This window comes from Fukomys damarensis, unplaced genomic scaffold (genome assembly GCF_012274545.1).
Source record: "Fukomys damarensis isolate Sample0158 unplaced genomic scaffold, DMR_v1.0_HiC HiC_scaffold_14, whole genome shotgun sequence".
NCBI lineage: Eukaryota > Metazoa > Chordata > Mammalia > Rodentia > Bathyergidae > Fukomys > Fukomys damarensis.
In genome coordinates this window covers 52,140,736-52,167,385 of record NW_022900926.1, presented here as the reverse complement: position 1 = coordinate 52,167,385, position 26,650 = coordinate 52,140,736, and the positions used below count along the sequence as shown (strand labels likewise).

Below are 26,650 nucleotides of genomic sequence, written 5' to 3'. Positions count from 1 at the left end.
AGAGATGTAAAACTTGGGAAAGAAAAAAAATTTTGCTGTCTTTGTCCCTGTGGAGGTCTGTAGCCTAGGACAACAGTAGAGGAGCATCGATCGCAAAGATTTATTCAAATATTTATTGATCATCTACTCTATGGTGGGTTCTAATCCAAAAGACTGGTGACATTTCTGATATCACAAAGCCTGCATTCTAGTTGGAGGAGAGCAGAAGCACTTATACAAGATTACTTTTGGTTATGGCAAGTGATATGAAGGAAAAAGGGAGGTAGAGACAGATTACAGGGCGAGTGCTTTAGATAGAATGAACAAGGTCATGGGGAAGAGGTAATATTTTTAAGTATAACTTGTGGCTCCCCCATGGGCTTGTAAGTGAAAACTGCTCTGTTGGTCAAGGACTATACCACCACCCCACAAATTCAAAATTAAACAGCGTGTGACTATAGCCCAAATGTAAAAATTTTACCAGTATGGAAGTATACGTAACTAAAGGTGCTGAGCTCCCCTCCATCTTCACAGTCCACTCCTTTCCTTTTCCAGAAATGGCCATTGTATTCTCCACAAACTTTTGCCCCTACATTTCCATGCATAAGATCTTGTTAGGCATGTTAGTCATCATTTCACTCCATGTCTCCTCCTGTTTAATAACATTTATCTGAAATCTTTCCATGCAAATAAGTGCACATACATTTTTCTCTTTTTTTTCCCACTGGGAAAATAATTTATATCATTAAGAAATTATAAAACAAAGGAAAATACTAAAACACCGAGATAAATTGACTAAGGAGATAGGGCCCACTGTATTTTTTCTCTTATGCCAAGTGACTGAGATGGTAGGGCTCAGGTATCCATGGTGAACGGACACTTAAAAGGTAAAAAACAGGGTGAAAATGACTGTGGGAGAAAGCTCATTCCAAATTCTGAGATTTTCTTTTTTTTTTTTTTTTGATACCAGGGATTGAACTCAGGACCTTGTATTTGTAAGTCTGACACAGTTCCACTGAGCTAAATCCTCAGTCCTCTGAGATTTACTTTTAATAGTGTTTCACAGCTGTTATCTGTGTTAAACAAAAACCTTCAAATGTCATAGCAGAGGTTATCTGACATAACTGTTAAGAGAAAAAAATGCTTTCCTTTATTGTCTTTTAGAAAGGTTAAGATAAAGAATTCTTTTTGGGAATTTAATCCTTTGGATTATTTGAAGGTGTTGCCCAAGTAGTCACCTTAAAAGGCAGAACACACTTAACTTGGAACAATGTTGACTACTACTTACTGTTTTAAAAAGTCACTCAATGCCAGATCTCTTTTCACAAAAGTTCACTCTGAGCTGGTGCCTGAAGTTGTCTAAGAACTTTGCAAGATATCTGCTTTGAAGACTGGTTAAATTTTGGGTGTAGGTTTTACTAAGTCACATCAGTGTTTATGGCTTTGCTGGGTTCCCACAATGGTGTTGACTCTTACATTGTTTAACATACTGATCAAGAAGGTTGGCAAGTAATAGAACCCAGACCCCCAACTCAGTGCAATACAATAAAGAATCAAACAAATAATCAGATCCAACTTTACAGTCCTCTAGTTTAGTCAAAATGAGCTAATATTTAAATACTTTAATCATTTTATTCTCATAGGAGTCTGAAGTTGGTAGGGTTACACTTCTTTTAAAAAAAGAAAATGAAATAACAAAACAACAAAAACTAAATAACACATGCAAGGTCATATGGCAAACAAGTATCATCCAAACCTCCTGACTTAAAGGAATGTGTTTTACAATGTATATCATTTAAAAATATATTTCATTATATTTATTTATTTTTTGTTTGTTTCGTTTTTTGTTTTTTGGTACTGGGAATAGAACTCAGAAACTTGTGCTTGTGAGGCAGGTGGTGGCACCACTGAGCTAAATCCCCAGCCCAAATATCTTTCATTTTAAAGAGTCATATCATGTCACATTCTCTCACTTAGGCCTATACACATTCATATATACTCAGGACTCTGTGACATGTTAAGATTGACTATTGCTTTGTAAAAAGTTAACACAAATTTGGCCTGTAAAGCATTTACTTCAATTTCTTTGGATGAGGAGTCTGAGCATGACTTGGGTCTCTGGAATCAGGTCTCACAGGTGGCAGGGCTAAAACTCTACTTGTTATTCATTATGTTTCTAAGGTGAGACTTCACATCTGCACTAGGACACTGGATATAAATTGACCTGTGGATAATTTTTCTCTCTCCCAAGCATCTGTGAGAGAAGTTCCACCAATGGACCAGACATACCTCGTCTCACTTGATCTTGATTCAAACACATGGAGCAGCAGTTACAGAAAATACTTGACATTGGAAATTTTTTGGCACCAGGGATTAAATCCAGGTGCTTTGAATTATCCCTAGTCCATTTTAAATTTTTTATTTTGAGACTAGTTCTTATTAAGTCATTAAGTTGTCCAAAGTGGGCTTGAATTTTTAATCTTCCTGCTTCAGCCTCTAAAAGTTGGGATTACAGGTTTGCATCAATATACCCAGCTTGAAATCTGTACTTTTGTGGTAGCCAAGTTGACAGAGAGGCAGATCTGAGTGACGTCTCAGGAATGGTAAATTCAGATGAGAAAATAACCTACATGAGACTCATGTTCCCTTTTATTCATTCTGTAGAGAAGGAACAAAGCAAGTATTGTTTGCCCTGACAAGACTAGCAGGGTAACTGAATCTTTTCTGGACTCTAGAAGTATAAGAAAGTGTGGTGAAATCATAAGACACCAGGCCAGGGAAGTGGCTGAAACCCAAACTGTCAGAGGGCATAATGCTATTTGCTTGGGTTATGAATTATCATTTCCTAGATGGATCTTATGATGTGATAGGGGCTATTTCTCTCATGAGAGGATGTTCCCCAAAGAAGAGCAGGGGTCAAATTTTAAAAATCTTCTGTACACCAAATTAGACTCCTATTAAACATTGCTTGTAAACTTTCTAAATGAACAGAATTTTTACAGGTACTTTGTACTCGGAAGAAAAGAAAATGACAAGTTTGTTTTCAATTTTTGTTACATTTGCCTAGTACTGACTTGGTAACAATATTTACTTCATGTGGAAAACGGAGTTTTGAATGGCTTGCAAGCTTTATTATTCTACAGAGAAACAGAAAGCATTACTTGGGTCTCATCCTCTAGTCGGATTCCACAGCACCACCCTCTTTCACAGGGAAGCTTTACAGCAACCACAGATCTATTCTGCGGCCCTCCACCCAGATGCAGTGGGCAAACTGGGGTGAACTGCTTCCCCCACGTTGAGGCCGTCAAATCTTTTGTCCTAGGAATCTGGAATTGGTGCTTGTGGATTACTTGAACTTGCACATGGAAGAATCATGGGGTAGTCCTCTCTGGTCTTGTACAAACATATGTGCAATCAAAAGAAAGAAAGAAAAAAAGAAAGTCATAGAATAAAGTTAGTTGTCTTAGAGAGGAAGAGCAAGAGGCCATGTGAGAGGCAGATAGTGCCTGAATAAAAACAGGCTCTGAGAGTTTTTCAGCCTTTCTTATCGTCTTTTGCTCTCTTTCACTGACAACTAGCTTTATTCTATGACTTTCTTCTGTATGTTCTTAAACGTAGCTAAAAAAATTTTGACCAAGAGTGAAACTGCATCAATAGGAAGAGCTAAAATAACAGCTCTATGGAGACACTGTAGAATGGTCTAGCTGAGTCAGTTAACTTCATTTGCATTAAGTTGTAGTAAAGCAGTCAATTAAGCAAGGAACCCACCCCCAAACCAGAAGTTTCTCATAAAATGTTGTCCTACACTTGACCTTGCAACCACGTTCCTGCTGGATGCAATATATTCTTTGGTCTGGTAACCAATGTATGTTTTGCAGTGAAAATTTTTGTTTTCGTAGCTTTTTCTAAGTGGGAATGTTTGTGATACTAGTGATAGCTTGCTAACTTTGGTATTGAATTATTGAGCTACAAAATAGAAATAAGTTCTGCCTGCAGAGAAGATGGAGCCTAGTCTAAAGGAAAATTGGACTAATTTAGGAATCATTCACTCTGAGAGGAGGGACCCACTGATGACATTTTCTAATTCAGTTGCTAGTTATGACTGATTGGATTATCTCCCTTTAAGAAGAGACTGGAAATATAATTTTAATATAAGATAGTAAAATCTTGGAAGAAATCTTTTAATAAATAGAAAGATAATGCCCCCTACCTGCACATACACCAAAATGAAGAATAGAAAACTTTGTAGGGTCTATCGATACAATCAAATTTCTACCTTTTATTCATTCTGTTTGCTTCCTCTTAGGGCTAGGGCTAAAGTTCCAGCAATAAAGTTTGCACTGTATAACCTGACTCTCCGGCCTTGTTGATAGGTTGGGGTAGATTTCCAATTCCTGCTGAGCTAATCTGTTTGCTCAGATATACTTTGTTAGTTTTCTCTGTGAGTTGTTTGAACTTGGATACATAAAATAAGGAACTGTGAAACACCTGCATTTGGTTGCAAGCAAACAAAAATATTCAACACCAGTCTGGAGAGGGAGAGAAAGAGGACAGAGGAGAAGTGAGGGAGGGAGAGGGGAAGCAAGGGGAAGGGAGGAGAGAGGAGAGAAGACTGGGTTCTAGTCTCATAATTTCCTAGTAACTAACTCTGGCTGTTGACTTCCATCATGTATCTTTGCATTTTCTAATAAATTCTTCTCATGATTAAACTAATTTGAAGTGGGAATCTGTTACAATCAGGAGAGCTTCAACAACAAAAAAATTCACATCACTGAGGTGGCAGTTATTAATAATTTCTTAATAGTATGTAAACATATTTGGCTATGCTTGGCTGTATCTAACTTCTAATTTATTTTGTGACACTGATGCCAGGAGTAATCTGGGGCCAAAAATATCATATCCCACTTAAAATCCAGGTAATCTTATTAATCTTATTTGCATTATTTTACTTATAGAACAGAACATTTAAAATTTTTCAGGGTATATTTAAATAAATATATGCATTATTGTTTCCTCTAGTGAATTGAGTTTTGAATATATTCTTCATAAAACTACAATAGATCTTTCAAAAATGAATATAAAAATCAGTTAACAGAAATATGTTGTGAAAAGAGTATTATCATCAGTCTAAAATGTTATATCTGCTTAGTAACTAATGCTCTTTTATCCTGTCTTTTTCTCTAGGGGTAATTCTTCCAAGAGTTTGTAAATCAATAAAGCCACAATTATTCACACAGGATACAGAAAACTTGCATCTTTTAAAGAAAAAATATTAATTTGGACCTAATGATGTATGGAGGCTTTCAAAAGTCTATTTCAAAAGTAATGTTTTAAAAATTAATTTATTACTTTGGAGCCTAGACAAAAAAACTAAAAAGCAAACTTTGTGAAAGGCAAAAACAAGCTGGTGTGGTGGTGCAGCCCTGTAATCCCAGCACTGGGGGTGGGGCTGAGGCAGGAGGTTTGCCATGAGTTTCAGCTACATAGTGAGTTCAAAGCTAACCTGGATTACATAGTGAGACCCTGTCTAAAAAAACAAAATTAAAAAAAGCAAAATGTAAAACAAATAACACAAAAAAAGGAAAAACAAATACTTCAAAAACCTTATTAGTAAACTACATAGTTAAGGTTATGAGATTTTCGCTTTATCTTGATCAGTGGAAAAAACACGACAGTGCACGCAATGAAATAATGTACCCTACCAAATAATGGAGAAGAAATTATTCACAGTGGTGATTCTCATTAACCAAGGTCATCTTTCAGTTGATTACTTTTGTCTGTTATAAATAGCATGAGCTCTTTGATTATGACAGATTCATTATGAAATCTGAAAGATGATAATATTATTAAAACTGTCATGTCAAAGAAAGTTCTGCAACGGGCCACTGAATACTCCTCCTCAGTAGGTGAAGAACCTGATATTGGGTGGATGAAAGGCATGAATAGGTAACCTTGCTGGATTATCTAGAAGAAGATGATCATTCTTGGAGAGTACATGCAGCTCAGTTTCAATGTGGAAAAATAGGTTTGAAAAATCCTCCCAAATTTGACCCTGTCAGGGTCAAATTTTATTTACCCAGTGGGAAGTGTTAGCATTTTAAACCTGAAAACCATTTGATAGAGTAGCTAGTTCAATTCACTCATTTAACAGATGGCAAAACTGAAGCCCAGAAACACTGATAACCTGTCCAGGGATGCAAAGGCAGTTTGGCAATACTTAAGAAATAAAATAAAACAGGTCTCATTTTGTGTGCGTATTAAGCACTAAATGCTACCCTAAGAGCATTGTCTGCATTTTCTCATTTTGATTCTGGCAATCTTAATCAGGTTTGTCTTATCACTGCATAATATTATTATCATTTTACTAAAGCAGAGAGTAGTTAAGTATCTTGTTGAGTGCCTTCCAGACTAAAAATAGCAGAGTTGTTTGCATTCTGACCGATCTAACCAACCTATCTCATTATCACTCCTCCACACTCTATCTCTATCCAAACTTGTAAAGCTTTACAGAAAAGTTCTCTAGTCAAAGAGAAATAGCTTATGTTTTAATTGAAAGCAAGCAATGTAACTATTAGAAAATATTTTTTAATAATAGAAGTTAAATAGTACCTTGAACTGGAATAGCATGGCATTAAATAGCAAAGAAACATTTTCAAGTAGGATAGTAAGATTTTACTATAATTCAATGACCTGATGACCTGACTCTTAATATGTAACAACGATTATGAATTTGAATATAATATTCTTATTTAGAAAGTGTTTTATTCACTGTGTTTTAGGTATTAGCTAATTCTCAGTGGAAAAATTCACCAAGCAGCTGTGTATTTATCCGCCATATGCCACGTTCTCTCTGAGCCAAACATGGTGAAATCTGATTTACATTTGGGAAAGACCAGCTGCCTCCTCCAGCAAACACTCACTCAGCACTAGTGTAAGTAATGGGAACTCACTAACCAAGAGCTGAATGATTACAGCATTTTAGAAAAAGCAACTAGTTGAGTAGGAAGCTATATTTTATTCAAAGAATACAAATCTGTGAAAGCTAAAAAAGCATTTCCTTTTCAGTTATTTGTTACAATATAAATTACAATAAAATAAATTTCAATTAGAATTCAATTAGGAATATATTTAATTAAATTTATTTTAATAAGAATCCTGTTTTTTTTTCAGTAAGAAGTTATAATAGGGAGGAGTGGGTGAAGGGAGGGCAGGGGTAAGGGGAAAAAATGAGAATTAAGACTTGTCATGTAGAGGTACAAGATCCCAACAATGAATGTAACTGTACTGTATCCCTAAAATGTACCAATAAACTCAATTAAAGCTGAAAAAAAAAGAAGTTATAATAATCTAAAGTCCTATATAGTTCTAACAGTAGGGTCGGGTCATTGATAGTAAGATCAACCTATTTTTTTTTTTTTTTTTTTTTTTTTTTAATTTGCGAGGCAGGTGGCGGAACCACTGGGCTAAATCCCCAGCCCTAGTTCAACCTATTTTGTGGGCTTCAGACCTTCTCCAAACTTATTTATTTATTTATTGGTACCGGGGATTGAACTTGGGTCCTTGTACTTGCAAGGCAGGCCACTGAACCGCTGAGCTAAATCCCTGGCCCTAAATTAATTCTTTTAATGTGAATTTTTTAGTTACAATAATGACGCTTTTTTATTAGTACATGTTCACAGTGTATGAAGTTTCCATACAGCTTAGGGAGTAGGTGCACGTACACAACACAGTATGATTCCTACATGTGGAAGACACCTTCAGAAGCCTTAATGTACAAACTGTTATCATAAAGATGATGATATGACTAAATCTTGAGAATGAACACTGAGCAGAGAACATCTGTTTGAAATTTGGTTTGGCATGGTTTGAAATTTCACTGTGTGAAAGAAGTAAGTAGTTTATTCACACTCCTGTGCTTCACTTTCCACCTTCAAAATAAAAGCAGCAGAGGCAGGGACATAATTATGTAACACTTACTATGTGCCAGGCACTGTTTTAAAGCACTTTTCACATATTAACTGATTTAATTTTTGAAAATACTCTGAAGTAAGTATCAGCATTATCTTTATTTTATAGATAAGGAAGCTGATTCACAAAGTTGTATAATTTTCCCTAAATTGCACTGTGTGGTGGAACTAAAATTCTTTTCTTTTTTTAATTAAACGTTTATTTTTATTGGTACATGTTTGCAGTACATAATGATTACATTCCTCCTGTGGAGTTGGGACATGCACATAACACATCTTAATTCTTTTTTTCATCCCCTCCCCTCTTCTCTCCTCTCCTTCCATCTCTTGGTCTAGAAAATTTTCCTAATCAAAACTCACAAAGTCATGAAACAAAAATCAATACTATATATGGATAGAATGTCCTAACTACAGCTCATCGTCATCCACGGAGGAATAGGATCAGATTAGTGAAGACTTTTAAAGACAAATGACAGAAATCCCCTTAAACTGGCTTAAGCCAGAAAGGGAATTAATTTGCTCATAAAACTTCAGTGTCCAGGTTAGATCAGCAGAGGTAAGTCCAGACACTTGGTATAATCCAGGATAGCTACCAATTTTTTGGCTTTTATGTCTTTTAAGTAAAATCATCCTTGGGAAGCTCTCCCCTTATGGTGGATCCCAGCAATTACAGGCAACTATACTCAAAGCTCCAAACCTATCATAGACTCTGAAGTGAGTCTCATTGATTTTGATTGGCCTATCCTGAGTCATGGGTCATTCCTGAACCAATCAAAGTGGCTAGGAGAACAAGGTGCTCTGTTTGACCTGTATTACATGTAACTCTTGCAGCCAAGGGTGCATTCTTTGACCTGAAGCATATGAACAAAGAAATGGAAAATCAGAGCAGCATTTTCAGAGAAGGCAGATAAAAATTGGGCAGGCAAAACCCAACAGATTGCTACCCCAAATAGGTTATTACTTCAGCAATTTTCAGCACTAAAAGCCTTAAGTTTATGCCAAGAGTGGAAAGGAGAAAATGATAGAGAAGGATAATACCCAACTCTTCAACCCAAATTGAATTACCAAATCTCATTTACTTCTACTGACTTCAAGGACTCCTATAGTACCAAACTTTTACTAAGATTGCTAGAATAATAAAGGAAAAATTTTTTTCCTCATTGAGTTTATTCGTACATTTTAGGTATATGGTACAGTTACATTCATTACTGGGATCTTGTACCTTTACATGACAGGTCTTGGTTCTCGTTTTTTCCCCGTCTCTGCCCTCCCTTCACCTCTCCTCCCCTCCCCATTTACAAACACTTTATTTCCATTTTTCATTTTCTAATAAAGGAAAATGTTTATGTAATTTTTTCATTTTATAATTTTACAATATTTTGAAAAACTGATGACAAAATACTCTATACTTGTTAGGCAGGTGGCGGAAACACTGAGCTAAATCCCCGGCCCCCTCTATATTTGTCAGAAATGACGTTTTTGAAAGAATATTTAATTATATGTTAAAGTATTAAAAATATGTGAATTGGAAAGAGTGAGATATGAATAAAAACATAGTATTGTCCTGATGTTGTTGAAAAAGAAACATATATTTTCTACCTACATAAAGGAAAAGTATTAGGGAAGAAAAACATTAAAAATTATCAATACTGGCTATCCTTTGGTAGTAGCAATATGAGTAACTCTAATCCTATACTTCATACTTTGGCTCCAAATTTTCTCCAGTGAACATGTAACATAAGCAGAAAACAAAACTCTTAAAGTATTTTAAACCTTACCTGTTTCATATCTGCTATATTTGTGTCAATTTACAGTGAGAGACAAAATGTTGATAGTGTAAGAATCAAACAAAAAGCACTCTTTGAGATGACCTAGAATTGGTTCTATTTACCTACTTCAAAAGGCTGTTTTGTGAGTTTGTTCTTTTATAAGGCTTTATTGTATGTTAAAATAATATTTATACAGATATGCTTAATTTAAGAACACTTGATACAATGTCTTGAAATTCAAGCTAATAAGATAAAGAGGATAACATCACAAAGAAGTAGTCATATTTCAGTACCACATACACATTGTAAAACTCTACTAGATATATGGAAACCCTCTCTATGTATTTTAAGTCTGGCTCTGTTTCCAACAATGCTTTTTGTGTGCCACTTTTCAGGAAAGCATATCTAATAATGCACAAGATATGATTAACATATCAAACTATTATTCCTCTTACAAATTAGAAATGAAACAAATAAATGGCTTTTCCAAAGTCATATATAGAGAGAGCTGTAGAATAAAGATCTCTCTCCCTTCCCCCTTTCAAGTTACTGAGGATTGAAATGAGGGCCTTTGACAGACTTACATGCTGAGCCTTTAAATTTTTTTCCCCCTGAGACAGGGTTTTGATAAGTTGCCCAGGCTGGCCTAGGACTTGCCTCTCGCCTGAGTCTCCTGAGTAGCTGGGATTAAATTGTGGTAATACCATGTCCAGATAGAAGTCAGGTATCTTAATCCTTTGTTTGAATGTTCTACCTATAATAGGGAACTAAAATGTCAACACTAATAAAAGTAGCATACTCTTGACTTTGCATGGAGCTTTATATTTTACAAATTCTTTTAGAAGATTAGATTATCTAACTTCAGCACAATATTATTATACTGTATATTATCACGAGATTATAAGACCAGATGATAGTGAATTTTGGGTCCTTGTTACCTTATTGTGGCCAAGAGCCTCTTGGCCCTGAGTGCTCTGGGTCCCCCTGGAATTCCTGCCTTTGTGTAATCCTTATCTTTTGAGTGTGAGAGCTGGAACTAATGACCTGTCTTCAATATTTAGAATACAGAAGTGGTGAGATGTCACTTGGACTACTGTGGCTTCTATTTTGGAATCTCTCATTCTCAGCCCTTTCTCAGAGAAATGTACCTACCACACCCAGTGTTTGATCTAAAATATCTCTGGTTCCTGGCTTCCAGGGGCTGAGTAGCTTTTCCTCCTCCAGACCTTTCTGCCATGTCATTTCTGCCTTTGAGCCAACCAACCATAGACTTAATCCTCTAAAAACTGTGAGCCACAATAAACCTCTATTCCTTTAAATTGTAGGTGTTGGGTATTTTTTCCAAGTGATGGAAAAGTGGCTAATACAGGTAGTGGCCTGTGTTATTAGTAGCCCTATAAATAGTAGCCCTATGAATAGGGACATGTAACAGTGAACTGATGTCTCTAGCCAACAGCCAGTCAGAACCTGAGCAATTCATGACAACCACACAAATGAAGTAGACATTTACCTTTTTTCAGTCAATCCTTGAGGTGTATTTTTTTTTTAAGGTTGTTTGAGACAGAGTCTCACTATGTAGTTGAGACTGACCTGAAACTCACTGTGTAGCCCAGGTTGATCTTAAACTCAGCAATCCTCCTGCCTCAGCCTCCTGAGTGCTGGGATTACAGGCATGCGCCACCAGGCCTGGAGTCTTGAGATGTTTTTAGTCCCACCCAACACTTTGCACCTATGAGAACTGAGCAAGAAGACTCAGCTAAGCCATACCAAAATACCCAGTTCATAGAAATTGTGAGATAATAAAATTTGTTGTTTTAAGCTAATATATTTTGGGATAATTTATTTTGTAGCAACAGATAACTAGACTACATATTTAATTCTCATAACAGCCCTCTGAGGTAGTACTATTATACAAGCCCTATCTGACAAATTAGGAAATCAAGGTTTAGAAAGGTGAAGTAATCTGTCCAAAAGCAAGCAGTTAAGTGGCAGAACTGGGATATGAGCTTGCCTTGCTGGGCTCTAGAATTTGGGTTGAGCCCTGCGCTCTGTTGCCTCCTTGGAATAAAATACAAGATGGTATGTGACTTAGCACTAGTGATAATGAATTCTAACAGCCCACTTTGATTTGAATATCCTTAAAAGAAGGCTAAGGTAGGCAGAGCAACTATCATTGTCTCCATCATAATGATGACAGACTATGCAGCTCACATAGTCAGAAGGGCAGGGCGTTAACCTGAGCCATGCCTGACCCCAAGTCTTTGTTCCATGTTTTATAAAATAGGCAAAACAAATGCTACAAATATCATATATTTTAATATAGTGGTAATATGTAGCAATCATAGAAGCAATAATCTGTACATCAATTATTGATTAAACACGTGCTAATGGTATATATGTCAGAGAAAGAGACACTTAGTACAATTAGTGCAAGGTGAGAGATTATCCAAAAGCCAGTGGGACCTGGCTAGGGATCTTTCTAGTATAAAGGTATAAATTGCCATAGATGCAATAGAGAAAACTGCTCCATCTGCAACACAAGAGCATTTCTTCTTACACCAAGTTGAAAACTAATAAAGTCTGTGTGACTTGAATCTTTTATTTCTTCTAAAATCATTTGTCCTCCCTTCTTAGTAAAATGCTTTATTTATGTGTAAACCACCAAACCCTGGTGTCATCCAACATGTTATGTATAAGGTAAGGCCTTCAGTGGCCTTACAATTGGTCTTATGTTGCTGAAAGATTGCGGAGATATTACTTTACTAGTTTATTCACAGAATAAAATATGCTTGCCAATATGAATGGATCTTGGAAATGATTTATTTGCTAATGACTAATTAAAAATTTTAATATTTGCTTTTTTTCAAAGCATCTGTGTAAAGGATTATGCTCAGAGGGACAGAATGAGGGAGAGAATGATCAGAAAGTTAAAACAGTTCAGGTGAAAACATACAAGATAAAGTCCTCCTTCCTTTTCTCAATGTCTTCCTAAATTATACTGAACTACATAGTAGGGTAATATTTATGGGTTACTACATTGTCAAATTCTCATGCCAAGTTAAGTTCAACATTAGAATCTGCATTATGTAAAATATTTAAGATGGCAGCTACTTCTGTGTACAATTCTTGTTCATCTAAAATGCAGGAGGAAATTAATCACAATCACATACAACTTCATCAGAGATCTTGGAGGGATCAATATTACTGAATTCAAGGTGGGAAGTTTTGGAATGTGAAGTCCTTTGCTGTAGGATCCTCCTTTCCATCTTCTCAGATGAAGTGGGCTTTTATTTCCAATCTTCTTGGACTCCCATAGCCTCTAAATCACCTCTCAGGCATGTTTTCTGCCCAGTTTTATGCAAGGTTGGTACTGATACCTACGTACCTATGCTTATATTTCTGTTAACCAGGTAAGCTTTTGGACTTTTATATTTTGTAACCAGACAATTTACTAAATTTTCTTATTCTTTTTAATGGAAATTAAATTTATTTACTAAGTCTTCCTAGTAACCATGACATTTGTACATAACGTAAATTAATAATGCAACTTCCTTCTGACCAATATTTGTTACACTTCCTCCCTTCTCTTCCTTTCTTCTATTACATTGGTTAGAACATTCAGATGAACGTCAAATAGTGATAGTAAGTAATAACAAGCATTCTTCTTGTATCCTTATGGCGTTTTCCCAATAATATGACACTGGCTGTCTTTGAGGTGTACTTATTGTCAAACTGTTCCTTTCTATATTTTTTGTTCACTAAAAGTTTTTTGTTTTAAAATTGTGAATGAGTGCTGGGTTTTATAAACTTTGGTAAATTTTGAGATGACTATTGGCTCATTGGTGTGATATTCTTGCTTGTTTTAAAAGGCAGTTTAATTTCTCCATAAAAACTCTGATCATCAACTATTTGTAACATGCAAAGTATTTGTAACACATTTCCTTTCTCCTCTCCACTCCCCTCCTCTCCTTTTCTTTGTGGTACTGGAGACTGAACCAGGACCTCTGCACCAAGCTATATATCTTTTTAAATCTTTCTTTCTTTCTTTCTCTGTCTTTTCTTTTGTTTTCATTTTTTCTTTTGGTACTGGGCGAGGCAGGTGGCGGAACCACTGAGCCAAATCTCTGGCCCAAATTTTTCTTTCTTGAGACAGAGTCTTGCTAAGTTGCCCAATCTGGGCCCGGACTTGTAGTCTGCCTGCCTCAGTTTCCTGTAATGCTGGTATTGCAGTCATGTGCCACCATGCCTATAGTAACATGTTTCTTTGCACAAAGATTTAATGTCTGGGCTGGGGATTTAGCTCAGTGGTTCTGCCACCTGCCTTGCAAACACAAGGACCTGAGTTCGATCCTCAGTACAAAAAAGAAAATTTTTTTTTTCATTTTTATAATCAGAGCTAGTTCTTTCAGAGCAAGTTCCTTTATATACTTTTCTTCTTCTTAATATCCAAAGTGCAGTCTGGAGACCAGCAGCATCAGCATTACCTGAGAATTTGTTAGAAATGCTAATTCTTGGCCTTCCTCCATGCTACTGATTGGAAGCTTTGCAGGTGGGGGCTAGGAATTCACAGTTTTTTTTTCTTTGAAGTATAGAGTTTTATTTACAAAGGAGTCTTTCTCTGAATATGAGGAATTCACAGGTTTAACATGTGTTCTATTCTTCTGCACACTAGGGCTTGATAGACGTAACTACAGAGCATGCAGAAGACATTATGACTCTGGGTGCACAGCAACCACAAACAGAATTGCAGAGCCACTGCCTGGGGACCAGTACTTTCTTCTGTGTATGTAAAGGAAGGTTTTGTTATTGGGTTCAAAGTTTAAGGATTTAGTGATTGAAAACAGTCGCACTTGGGCCAGGGACTTGGCTCAGTGGTTCCACCACCTGCTTCACAAGTGCAAGGGCCCAAGTTCTATCCTCGGTAACAACAACAACAAAAAATAAAAACAAAAACAAAAACAACAACAACAAAAAAACAAAAGAACCCCCAAAAAACCAGAAAAGAAAACAGTCACACTCAACAGCAATCTCTGGGACTTGTGGCCATAGATGATCTGAGGCAGTGCTTAGAAATCAGGAACAAATACTTATCTAGAGGGTTCAGGGTAATAGACTTACTATGGACCCATCTTATGTTATTTCTAGAATGCCAGCACCATACATTTCACCTAAATTTCAGCCAGGAGTATTTCTACAAGTTCTCACAAAGAAATAATAAGGAAGATAATAACTATAATATGCCTACATTTCTTCACACTCTGAGCTGCACAATGCTGCCTTTACAACAAATATGTCTATAAGACAGGAGTTACTATCACCATTTTAGAGATGAGACAAATGCGGTACAGGGTGGTTAAAGAATTTATTTTGGGTTTTGATAAGAACAAAATGAAGGGGAGCATCAAATGACAAGAGAAGCAAACTGGGAAACTAGAATAAGAATGCTATAGAAAAGAAACACAATGAAGGTCAAACAGTCAATGACCCTTTCTTAAATGCCTGTATTTCTTTCATAATGATGATTTTGCAGATATGAAAACTATTTCTGAAAGGTGAAAGGAAGCAAATTACACCTAGGATTGGACCTGGGTTGGATGTACAGAAAGGGATATAATTCTGCCCTTTCTAGACCATAAAAATCTTATGGAGTGGCTCTTCCTAGAATCCACTAAATAGAACTGGTGGGAAGCTTGCCAGAAGTGAAAACAAAGACAACATGAATCATGAGATCAGAGGCATCATCTTCAGCCAAATGGCTGCAATGTCTGATATAAAGAAAGGGTTTTTCTCAGCGGTCTCCTCAGAGAGCAAACTGCTCCTCTCATGAGCCAGGAAACAAAAGAGAAAGAGGAAGAGGCTGGGTTCCTAGTCTTCTTTAAGAGGCTCTCCCCAGTGACCTAAGAACCTACCGTTAGTCTCCACATCCTAAAGATTGCACCACCTCTAAGAAGTGCCACTCTGAAAACCTGTCTTCAAGCTGTCATGTACCAGTCAGCCCCTTTTCAAAACTGTACGACATAACATTTCATGCAAAACACTATATTGTTGAGTTGCAAAGGGAGATGTAGCAAGGGGCACTTTTTTTTAAGCAGTTTTTTTTCTGTTATATTTCAGTTGTTGTACAAGTCTAGTCATAAACGAGAGCAGTTTTGCAGTATTCTACATCAAATATTAAATTCTGTTCTCTCTGTGTCTCAATGTCTGTCTGTCTGTCTCTCTCTTTCTCACACACACATACATGCATACACACACACATGCATATAAAGTGTCACTTCATAATCAACTAAAAAGGTCTACCTCAGAGAGTTGACAGTATACCAGTATACTCTCTCTACCTTCCAAACAGAAATTCTTCATTTCAGGGCCAATATAAATTTACAGCGATTCCTGCCTCCCATTTCACTGAGTGGTTCAAGTAATATAGGCTGAGGTGGAAGGGAGAACAAGATTAAAAGTGAAATGACATATTATTTACAATAATTTATAAATTTTTAAATAATGAAATGAGTAAATGCAGATTTCAGAGTTGGATGTAGCCTGGAAAATTATCTAACTTAATTAGCCCTGGTTGAAGTCCATGTTAAAAATTACTAAGAGCTGGGGGTACAGGTCAGTGGGAGTGTGTGAGGGTATATACAGAGATTCACTCACATCTCTACTTCAAGGAAAGGCCACATCCCAGCTGCTGGAGAAAATTCTTTGGCTTTCATCCCCTGTAGGGATTCCTCAGCCATAGAGAGCTGCCTCATCCCTGATCAAGCCCTTTTACTGGAGCACAATATGTTCAATGACTGATGGAGAAAGGCCAACATTTTGGTAAATCTTGGGACAACTCTGATGGACCATTTTAGCTCAGAGCTCCCTATGAAGTTAACTTGGAGTGCTGTGGAGCTCATTTCATAGCTCAGTTTCCTCTGCTCAATCTTGTTTCTTTCCCTTTCTCTTGTGTGGGTCCCAAGGACATTTGCTTTTATAGTAAAAACCTGAAACCAAGCCTATCAAAGTGGATAATTAAATTGTGGAATATTCATATAACCTAATGCTATACAACAACAAAAACTAAAGCTCTCACATAATTATCCACATAAATAAATCTCATGAATATAACATAGAGCCAAATCACAAAAGGGATCATTCTATATAATTTACATGTGTATGAAGCGTAAATAATCCAGTATCTTGATAGTCGGGAGTGATACATTCAGACAGGAGGGTGAAGTAACAACTTGGTGGAGACAGGAAGGGAATTTATAGTAGTGATAGCACATTTCCTATCTTCAAGAGGGTTAGTTTCATGGATATGTTCACTTTGCGAAAAGTCCCTAAATTTAATACTTACAACTTGTTTATGTACTGTACGTGGATTGATCTTAATAAATATCTTAAAAAATTCCATACTAATTCCCCTAGGATTGTTGGATGAATCCAATTGGTAGGTTCTGCTCCATGACTTGCACATTTCTCAAATCTTCTTTCTAGTTATTCTCCTTGTGTATGTAAGTTTTTCTCACTATGAACTCTTGCATTTACTTGAAAGGACAGCAGCCAGTTTGATGATAGTCTCTCCCCACCCCCTCTCTTCCCACTTCTATTCTCCTCCCTTCCCTCCCTTTTTAGTACTGGAAAACGGAACCCTAAATAGAACTTTTCAATGAATGAATGATTGGAGAAGCTGGTAATCCTTTGCAGCATTTTTTTAAGGCGTTAAACAATGTATGTTTGGCTCTTAGCTTCTGAAACAGTGCGTGAATCAGGATAAATTAACTTCTTTTTCCTTGCCTTTCTCTCTCTCTCTCTCTCTCTCTCTCTCTCTCTCTTTTTTTTTTTGAGACAGGGTCTCACTATATAGTTGAGATTGACCTGGAACTCACTATGTAGTCCAGGCTGATCTCGAACTCACAGCGATCCTCCTGCCTCAGCCTCCCGAGTGCTGGGATTACAGGTGTGTGCCACCATGCCTGGCTTCTCCTTGACTTTCTCTACAGTATAGATGAATGAATTTACAATCTTGAACATTATTAATTGCCTATCAATTTCACTATCCTTTTGTTGGAACCTACTCCAAAACAACACTCTGATTTGTCTTCCATTCCCAAGAGTGTTAATCTTGACTCAATCTTGGGTAAGAAGCCCTAAATAATGTTCAAGTTAGATTCTCTCCAAATCCTTCAGAAATATCACCATATGTCTACTAATTGACATGATAAAAGGATAAAACATAGCTGTGTATAAGGAGAAATATTTCATGGGTTCTGGTTTCACTTTATTTGGGCACAAAGTAGAAGGGGTCATTTGAAGGTTTTGAGAGTCTTAAACTGCAAATTTCTGCTGCTGGTTATTATTTCTCAAAATATTATCTTTTTGCTATGAAAATGCTATCTTTCTCATGCCAGATTTCATTAAGACTGTCCATCTGGTCTGTACTGATAACTAGAATCTCAAGATGCCTATTTTTTCTACAATTTGTCCTTCAAAATCATCCAGATGTAAAAGAATTGGGTTTTACAGTTCCTTCCAGAGGATTTTGCCTTCGTAATCCTTTAACTGCACATGTTGAGTGCTAATCAACAACAGAGAGTTCTAACAACCTATTAAAAAGTTCTGCTGACTGTATTTTTTATTTGACCTATTTTAGGAGAATACAACCATGAAATAAAATCACCAAAATCTGTTAGATCAAGGACCACAGTGAATATAATAATTTACAATGGGGGGCGGGAATAAGAGAGCTAACATGAAAATTAAATTGTAGTGATACCTCTGTTTTACTTAGTTTTGTTTTGCGTGGTTTCAGTTACTTTTGGCTAACTGCAGTCCAATATTAAAAGGAAAATCGAGGAAGCAAACAATTCATGATTTATCTTGCATTCTGTTCTGAATAATGTGATGAAATCTTATACCCTCCTGCTCTATCCTGCTCGGGACATAAGTCATATCACTTTGTCCAGTGTATCCATGTTGCATATGCTACCTGCCAGTTAGTTGTTAGTAGTTTCCTTGTTTATCAGATCAACAATTTTGGTATTGCAATGCTTGTGTTTAAGTAATCCTCATTTTATTCAATAATGATCCCAAAATGCAAGTATAGCAATACAAAGGAGGCATTAGGGCAAAATACGGCAGAAGAGATTAACTCTGGTACTATGTGGCAATGCTTTAAGGCCTACAAGAGAAATTGTAGTACAAATAGGGTTGGGACTATCTGCAATTTCAGACATTCACTGGGGGGGGGTTCTTAGAAGGTGTAAGTAGGGAGGACTACTGCAGAATAAAACTGTATTAAGACTACAATTCTGAAGGACTTTAATTTATTTGTCCTGATTCAGGAATATGCCAACTGATTGAATAATCTCTATAAATTCTGGTTCTTACATTCTTAATCCAAGAAAAGTGGGAACAAATACTTTGTGAAAAATAGAAGGAACACAAATAATGTTAACTTGACTGCTCTGGACTTCCAGTATTAAGGATCACAATGACTGGTTACAGAAAATGGCTTAGGCAGGAATATATAAGGGAGAAGTCAGCCACTCTGAAGAGCTTCTGCCCCATTCCAAATCAAGTAATCCCTCGTTTTCTCTTCTGTGTTCCCTCATCTCTCTCACTCTTCACCATATGGCACCTTTATTGTCTGTTTCTGTAATACAAATGCTCATATAATTTCACACATATAAAAATGTGGTGAGTAGAGAAGAAAGGAGCATAAAGCATAAGGTGCCAGACTCTTGCTGCCATGAGATGGCCTTGATAACATATGATATGAACAATATGTACCTATTTGTTGAAATTCTGCTCTCATGCAGCCTTAAGCTTATGTTATGTAAATAGGCCCACAGACATAGGGAGAAAGAACCGCTATATTAAAATATGAGATGTGCTTCTTTTAAAGTGAAGTATAGAAATAAAATTTCAAAAAGGTCAATAGAAACATGAAAAAAAAATGCCCTGTGTGTAAAAGTGAGGAGTAGAGCACTGGATGCTTTTGAGTGTTGGGAAGATGATCCAAAAGCACAAGGTTGGTCTGAGGATTTTTGCAAAGGGATCCACTTTCCTGTTAAGCCTTTGTATCTTGGTGGTGGTTGTAGTGGTGGAGTAATACGTTGACATGGAGGTGCTTGAGCCAGGGAGGGACAAGGTGCTGCTAGTAACATATCTTACCCAGCAACAATTCCAACAAACAGAAGAGCAAGGAATTGTATTGCAGCGTCACCTGGACTAGAGATGTGGCTTGGATTTTGACTTTTCTTGGATACCACCTCTGAGAATTCCTGACTTGGTTAATCTCCTCAAAAGAACTGAAATTTGTTAAGGTGATTGCTCTTGACCAGGCTTACAGAAGAAGAAACAGGAAGCAAATATTCTGAATAGGAACCAAAGTGACTAATGAAGGTGTCATCAGGATGAGTTGTAAAGAAGGCTGTGTCTCCTCTCTGGACCCTTGCCTAAGGGAATGGAAGGCCCAGGAAAATACATATTAGCATCTGGTCTGGGAATGTATCTTGAGTGGAATCCCCACGGGCAGACAGAAAGAATATAAAGCCAAGTTTACAGTGTTTGTGTTTGTGATTTCTACAGAATTTTAAATGTCAGTTGGTGGACACATATTGTTCATTTGAACACTTTCTATTATAACAATAATCTGTGAAGTGTATAGACATCTCTGGAAATTTTCATGAACAACTACTTAAAGGAGTATTTCAACATGTATGTATCTGAGGGCCACAGTCATAGCTTTAAAACTCCTTTCTAGCTTTTTCATTATGTATCAATTTATACAGGTCTATACAGAGCTCTGTAGTAGTCCTTGGGACTTGTTCAGCCCCTGTCAGGTGATGAAATAATACCTAAGTTTTATTAACAATGACAAATCAAGATTTGAATAAATTTCTCTTTATAGCTCTTGCAGTGATGAAATACCTGGGCTCAAGTATTTCTCTCACCTCTATGAAGCAAAATGGTTAGTGGTGAGGTAACATGCAATTTTAGAAGTAAGCAACACATCTTGTTTTAAAAGTGATACAGAAACTGAGCTGAGCCCTACTTTGGAGGTTGGCATCATCATACAGCTGTGGGTCAGAGGCTAAAGTTTTGAAAGGAGTAAAAAGGTAGGCAGGCCCATTTTGTGCATTTGTTAAGAGGGCCTCTAATGCTCTGTTCATTTATATTTTGAGCATAGGGTCATCTTATTTAATTCAGCAGGAAACAAATGCACTAGTAAGAGAAGAATGGCTCATCGTTTACTCTTTGTATATCAAAGGTATTTCAAATATCTTCCCCACAGAAGAGGCTGCACAAGGGAGTGAGACCCAGATGCCTACTCTGTCTCTCATGCACAGGGTTAAATCAGACAAGCCTATGACATCTGGTTGTTCAAGGTGATGCACATTGTGTCCCAAGTGCTATTATGGTAAATATATATTCTGAAGCAGTGCCAAATTCAGACCAGCAGCATGTACAGCTGGGCATTTTGAGGGAATACGTAAATACTCAGGAAGAATGGTAAATGAAGCCTTATTTGGGAAAAACCTCATTTCATCATCTGCTATTCCCTCCCAGACCCCTTCCCTTACGGAGATATTTGATGCAGGAGGCAGAAGAAGACAATACGGAAGGTTAGGAAGAAGCACCCCTAGACTGACACCTACTTCATCCTTTTAATTCAAGGACAAGCAGTGTCGGGTTAAATACAACTATCTTTCTGGAAACTGGACGTGGGCAGAAATCCATTAAAGTACATATATTTGAACAATGCAAGACCATATATGATCCCAGTGTCTCACTTTACAGTACTGGGTGGAAATAGCTTCAGATCAAACTTCCCATCTGAAGCCACACTTCCAAGCTTTATTTTGTGAAATACTCCACCTGGGTATTTTGGATGTCCCACCTGAATAATCTGTTTATCAGGACTGGATATATCATTATTTTCTAAGGACTGAAGCAAACGTGCAGTCATTTCTAATCAAAGATTTTGTGATCGCTGTTGGCTTTGAAATCACCTCGCCCCTCACGCCAGAGCACACCATCTTCGTGTGCGGTTCCTTCTAGGGTTCCCCCCCTTCTTCTTTCCTTCCTAGCATTCCTTCCAAAATAATTTAATCTTTAAGGTGCCTTAAATCCTTCTGCACGGAAGCAGGATAAAATTCTTAAACCACAGCTACATACATCAATGCACGCTCAGGTTCACACGTTTGAGGCATAGCTTGAAGGAGAAACGCGTTCCGTACCAAGAACTCCCGGAGACGCGCACAGACCCCCATAATCTCCCTCCCCACACCCGAGCCCAAACTCTCAATGCCCTTGCACCTGAGAGGGGACAAAAATCTCCATGCTAGAGCTCCAGCTCCTGCTCAGGCGTAGGAGGGAGCGAAGCCTCCGGAAGGTGTGCGCCCCTCACCTTGTGGACTGCGAGTGCAGCCGCGTCGCGCTGGGGCGAACTGGGGCGTCCCGCCGGCACCAGAAGTCTCTCTCGAAACCGCTCCTTTCTGAGCCTTATCGGAGAGTCGCTTCTCTCAACACCGTCTCTGGCGTACGACGAGCCCCGGGGCGCCCTCCCCTCGGCGTCCTGGCCGCCCAGCCCTCTGCGAGACAGCGGGGACCGCGGCGCTCCGGGCGGTGTGTGGCACGCGCTGTGGCTGCCGAGCGCGGCGCCGGGGCTGGAAGAGGAGGAGCAAGAACAGAGCGCAGTCTGTGAAATCAGTCACGAAGGTTGCAGGCGTGCAGGTCGCCACTGGACGGAGAAGGGGTGGGTGGGATGAAAAGGTGAGCCAAGGCGCAGTGCGCGGGGTGGCGCTGGAGGAGAACTGGGCTCCAAATTCCGGAACTGATGGCGCCCTCAGGGTTCCCGGTGGCAAACACTAGAGGGCGGCGCTGTCCGCGCTATAAACCTGGCGTGTGGAGCTGGAGGTGTGGACAAGATTGTCCTAAATTGGCCGTGGCCCAGGTGGAGAGGGGCCGTTTGGTGAGGCTGCGCTGGAGAGGGAGAGCGAAAGAGTAGTGTCGGGCTCCTCCACGCAAGCCTTCTGGAAGTGAATTAGCATTCGTCAGAGAGGAAGATTATAGTCAACATTCTCAGGATGAATTAAAGGTCAGGTTGAGAAGAAAGGGAGGGGAGGGAGAAGTGGAAGAAATTGAGGGTGCGTCGAAGTGGGAGGGGGCAGAGAGGGGAAAGCAGCGAAAGGGAGATGGGGTGGTGTGGGGGTGGGGTGGTGGAAGCTGAGCGACTTGTTGAAGCGCCAAGTTGTTTTTCTGGCGTGCATTCTGTGAGGGTTGACATTTCAGCCAGGACTTTGTCTTTTTATCGTTTCCGGATCTTTAGGTTTTTGCCGCCAGACCAGAGAAGTTATCCTGGGAGGGACTTTATAGAATCCTGGCGCTCTGAAGGAAGGTTGCTCAGGGCCTATTAGCTGTTTTCTGATGGGGATTTGGGTGACTAAAACTTTGGATCTTTACATGGATTGATTCCCTGATACTGTGGGGGAAAAAAATCAGATTATTTGAAATAAAATTCTGGCAGGCGAAGAACCATGAAATGAACTGAAAAAACAAAAAAACAAAAAACAAAACAAAAACCCAAAACAAAACACTTGTGGGAGCTAATTATGGTCTGTACACAGCCTGATGCAACCCTTAGAATTTAAGACTTGAGCACCCCTGTAGACAACCCAAATAGCTTCCTAAAACTCCAGCTTTATGTTCCTTTCTTCTATGTAGCTTGTTTGAACCGAGAAGGCGTGTTTTAATTTTTAGTGTTTTGCAGCTTGAGAATTCTTTTTTTTGTTGTTGTCCAATTATTTTTATTGGTAGTTTGAGACTTCTAAACAGATAAAATCCTATGTTTAGAAAGGCAAGCTTATGACCTTTATCCCGCTTTCTGGAGTGCATCTCAAGGTCAGCAAGAATCAAGTGAAAGGTGTGAAGGAAATTTCACTGAGCAGGGAAAGGAAGGTTGACTAAGTACAGTCTCAAATTGTGACTTGCTTTTGTCCATCCTATTAAAATAAGAGAACAGATTTAAATTGACAAAATTTTACCAGGAGAATAGGGTGGGGAAATACTTCTCTGCTAAAGAATGATGCATCTTGAAATCTGTTTGGTGATGAAGGTGCTATGTAAGAATAAAAAGAAGAGCTACTCTTCATTTTAAAAAAAGAACCTCGTAGGACTAAAGTTTTTGGATATCTCAAGAGTATTACTGGATAATGGTATTACTCTGGTGACTTTGGAGTCTTTTAAAAAGATGAAAAAAGAGTTGAATTTATTCTATTCTCTCTCGCTCCTTTTTTTTTTTTTTAAAAGGAAATTGGCTTACCTGCCCTTTGGTTATTATAATGTAAACAACTATGGGAATATATATTAGACACTTAGGAACTATCTGGAACATATTTCAAAATACTCAATTTTGGCAGATTTCAGATTCATGAAGTTCATGATTATTCTCAAGCTACCATTAACTTCTGTGATATATTTTACTAGTCTTAATAAAATTCAACACCCACTTAATTATCAACTGATAATAATTTAATTTGTGAATTACCCATTTGAATTTCCAGTGGGCTCTGAGTGCTCAATGGTTATAGGTATATGTAAATCACATTCCTATTACATAGTGGAAAATTTCTTGTAGTTAAAAACCTATCTTTACAGATTGAGTGGAACCCTGATCATCTGACATAATAAATCCATCACTGTGCACAGGGAATTCATAAAAAGTTAGTTTACCAAATTCTCTCATTCAAACACTCATCATGTTCCAGGTATGAGCCAGTTTCTAGGAATATGATAAAGAAGATCCAGTTTCTCATCTCTCAGATTCTAGAGTTCAGCGAAAGACTGATTCACAAATTAGCAAATCTGACTCAGAGTAGTAGTTTTGAAATTGGGGAAGAACAAGATGAACAAAGGAGAACATTCTATTCCAGCATTAGATGATGGTGGGGTGTGTGAGTTTAGGGAAATGTTGTTGGTAGTGGTGGAGAGCAGGAAATGATGAACAATTGATCACCTGCATCCCCCAGATTCATTCTAATCACATTTGTTAACTTTTGTTTGGATGCTGGAATCCCAATATATGAAGCAAGGATGATCATCTATACTTTCTTACTAGAAGCTAGATTACAAGCTTTGTGAGGCAGACTGTGTATGACTTCTTCATCACACCAGTAGTATCAAAACCCTGGTTGATATTTTTTGTGGTTTCCTACCTCCACTGTGAAAATGGGAATAAGCTTGGAAGGGAAGGAGTTCGGATGGAGAAGGCTTCACATTCATTAAACCCACACCATCCTAGGTGCTTTCCAAGCATTATCCCACCAAGTATTCCCAATAGTCCTAAGGTTCACATTGCATTCTATGCATTTTTTGTCTGTTGTGTCTCAGAGGCCAGAAGGAGAACATGAAATGTCTCCAGATAGGTCCCTCCATTTGTCAAATTTCAGTAAGTTATGCTATGGTAACAAAGCATAAATCCCAAATCTCAGAGGCTTTCTACAGAAAAGAATCGCACACAAAGAACATGTTATCTCTAGATTGGCTGTAATGGCATTCCATGTGTTTACTCTGGGACCTGGAGAGATGGAGCCAGGCCATTCTCAAGGTAAAAGACAGGAAAAAAGGTGGAACATCAGAGTGGCCTTTAACATTTCTGCTTAATTATAGGATAAGACACTTCTGCTCAAATTTCATTTGTTAAATAAGTCTCATGGCTGAGCTTGATGTCATTCAAATAAAAAATAGGAGAAATTCCAAGGAGAGGCTAGGTAGAAATGGGCCTAGGAATAATAAAATATTGTGTACTAATTATTCAATTGGTAACATCTCCAGCAAGACTTTTGTTTTTTTTTTTAATTGAGTATATTGGTACATTTTAGGTATATAGTAGAGTACAGTTACATTCAATATTGGGATCTTGTACCTTTACATGACAAGTCTTGGTTCTCATTTTTTCCCCTTGTCCCTGCCTTCCCTTCACCCCTCCTCCCCTCCCCATTTACAAAAACTTTATTTCCATGTTTTCATTTTATCATATTTTTTTCTTTTCCCTTATTACCTTTCCCCTACCCTTCCCACTTTCTCTACACCTTTAGCCCTTGTCTTCCTATTTCACATTGTCAATTATTTCATTAGGATCTTATGTACTATTATAGTTTTTCACACCAGAGAAACTATTTTGTATTTATACATGTGTGACTTATTTATTTCACTTAGGAGTATATCCTCAATATGTATCCATTTACCTATGAATGAATCTAATTTCTCATTCTTTGTGGCTGAGTAGTATTACATTTTATAGAAAAACCAAATTGTCTTTATCCAGTTTCCAATGATGGGTAAATGGGCTGTTTCCAAGTTTTAGCTATTACAAACTGTGCCACTAGAAACATAGGTGCGCATATATCACTGTGATATGATTCTTTTAATTCTTTTGGAAAGATACCCAGCAGAGGGATGGCTAAGTCAAATGGAACCTCTAGTCCCAGATCTTTGAGGTATCTCCATATTGATTTCCATATTGGTTGCACCAGTCTGCACTCCCGCCAACAATGGAGAAGGGTTCCTTTCTCCCCACAACCCCACAAACATTTGTTATTGGCTGATTTCTTGATAGCAGCCATTCTTTGTGGGGTGAGGTGGAATCTCAGTGTTGTTTTCATCTGCATCTCATAAATGAACAGTGATGTGAAACATTTTTTCATATGCTTACTTGCTGCTTTTACTTCTTTGTCTGAGAAATGTCTGTTCATTTCAGATGCCCATTTTTGAATTGGGTCTTTATATTTGGCAGGGCTGCTTGTTTTGAGTTCTTTATATATTATAGAAAATAGTCCTTTGTCTGAGGAGCTGCTGGTAAAAATTTTTTCCCACATTGTAGATTGTCTCTTAGTTCTGCTGATGGTTTCTTTTGCAGTGTGGAAGCTTTTTTTTTTTTTTTTTTTT

The 26,650-nt window shown here is 37.8% G+C and overlaps 1 protein-coding gene across 1 annotated transcript in view; it reads right to left on the bottom strand.

Moving 5' to 3' along the window:
• The window catches only part of Htr1e (5-hydroxytryptamine receptor 1E), a 71,500-nt gene extending 48,944 nt beyond the window's left edge, over positions 1 to 22,556 (bottom strand). Inside the window, exon 1 of the mRNA XM_010633286.2 lies at positions 22,113 to 22,556. The gene's annotated coding sequence lies outside the window, so the exon portion shown is untranslated. The remainder of the gene's footprint in view (positions 1 to 22,112) is intronic.
• Between the last annotated feature and the right edge of the window lie 4,094 nt (positions 22,557 to 26,650).